Source organism: Parus major, chromosome 3 (genome assembly GCF_001522545.3).
Source record: "Parus major isolate Abel chromosome 3, Parus_major1.1, whole genome shotgun sequence".
NCBI classification, from domain to species: domain Eukaryota; kingdom Metazoa; phylum Chordata; class Aves; order Passeriformes; family Paridae; genus Parus; species Parus major.
In genome coordinates, this window is record NC_031770.1 from 21,945,751 (window position 1) to 21,947,999 (window position 2,249).

Consider the following 2,249-nt stretch of genomic DNA (forward strand, 5'->3'; position numbering starts at 1 on the left):
GAGCCGCTTTCGGTTTCATGGCAACCCCCGGGCGGGGAGACCCCGGCGGCGGCACCGCCCCGGGCGGGGGAGGGAGCAGCGGCCTCCCCCCGCCTCCTTAGGGACGGCAGCGCCGGGACCCGCGGCGGGCGAAGGCTCCCCGGCAGCCCATCCTCGGCCGCCGGCGGCTCTGGGCTCAGCACACCGCCCTGCAGCCTCCCGAGCGGCCGCTGAGGTTCGGTGAGGTCCGGTGAGGTCGGCAGAGCCGTGTCCCGCAGGCCAGGGAGTTTTCCGGGAGGGGGTAACGAGGAGCGGCGGCGGGGCTCGGACACGGCACCCGCTGCCCGCCCTCCGCCCGCCTGCAGGGAGAGCAGGGTAGCTGCTCCTTCATTATTTACACCTGAGGGACTGAAAGAGCGAAACGAAGCCCATGCTAAACAGGCAAAGGACACGGACATGCCCCATGCCAGTTATTATTTCCTATTACTGTATTACTATTACATGCCAGGACTACTGGCTAATGACCCGAGACGTGCTGAAGGGTTCCTTACAAAGGCAGGCAACGCCGCCCTCCTCCAGCCAACAGTATTGAGACGAGGACTTTGCTGCCTGTTCCACATTTCCACATCACCTGCTGCTGCACTTTGTTCTGCCTTTCACATTAAACCACTTCTAGGAAAACCAGTCTCTAAGGAACATTCCATCCTAACACATGCACGAAAGCGCTAAGGCTACCAAAACAAAAGAGGAAAAAAAAAAATTGGATTGCCTTTAAAGGAGCTCTAAAACCAATACTAATAAAATGGTTTCAGAAAGATTCCTCTTTTGCTAAAATGACTCAGAATTGTCACTCCCGAGGGAGTCAGTCCATAGTGCATTGACTCTAGGAGCCTAGCAAAGACATTACTACAACAGACACTTTTTAAAACACTCCTTTCTTGCAAAAATTAGGTTTATTTTTTTTATTAGCTTTTAGGAATATCCTGATTATTCTGGGCACTACTTGCCGGGAAGTTCATAGGAAGATCCATCAGAATAACAGGCATTATGTTTCTGTAATTAAATATTTATAAATTTAAATGAATAGTTTAGAGATGGGATCAGGTTCCCAAGCTGGTCACTGGCTGCACAATCGTCCCTGTGCAGAACATAATTCCCCACAACAGTGCTTTGTGGGGATGAAGATCCATCAATAAAATCATCAGATATCAGGGTGCAGGCATTAGTTTAAAAATGCCTCTTCACTTAAGGCTCAGTGAGCATAACAGGAAGCCTGATCTACATTAAGACAAAGTTGCATCCTTGAAACGGCTGTAGAGATCACAATCCCTGAATCTCAGTGCTTCCTTTTGAGCCAATCCAAGGGAAAAATGCCAACAGTAACAGCAAAGAGGATTTATTGTGCTGCTAGAATTATTTCAGTGTACAAAATGCACTGAAAAAGAGCTTTAAGATTAAAGAACTGACAGAACTAAAAAGTAGCAGCCTTCACTAGTGGTGAAAATGAAGTAATTATTTTCCAAAGTTGTACTTCAGAATTCATTTTGAGGATGTCTGTTCTATAAAAGGGGGCACCTGCTAAGTAAATAGTCCAGGAACTGTTGCCTATGTATTTTCCTCCCTACCTGACTGTACAATTTTGATACCAAATTAATCACTCACAGCAACAGACCGTGAATAGTGTTAAGAAAGTTCATGTTTGCCTTTGTATCTCATATACAACTGCCTAGGATCTTAAAGCAAATGTTTATCCTGTCACTGCCTGGCTTTAACTCACTCTGAGAAAGGAAAGCTCTTGAGGTTTGGACACCTCAGTCTCAGGAAAAGCTGGAGGTTCACCATGTTTAGCAGGATAACTGAGCTGTACGTATTCAGTGCTGTTTACAGTGCAACATTGCTGACTTCTCTACAACTTTCCCTGCATTATGAAAGACATCTCCAAACACCATTTCATGTTTGGCTTTGCTTTTGCCTGACAATCGCATTTCTGCCTGGCCTCAGCTATAAATTCAGTATATTCCTCTCTTTTGCTATAAAGAGGCACAACACAGTGTGAAGTAACCTTCATCCTAAACTCTGCAATTCATCTCTATCCATACACAAACCCCCATATCTGTAAGGTACTGGTTTGTGTTCTGTTCTTGATGCATTGTGAGGTTTCCAGAGTAAACAAAAATCCCAACACTCTTAAGAATGAGAAAAAACCTAAGGACAAAAGTACCTAATTCCTTTCACTCAGGAGCAACAAATTAAACTGCTTTACTATGATG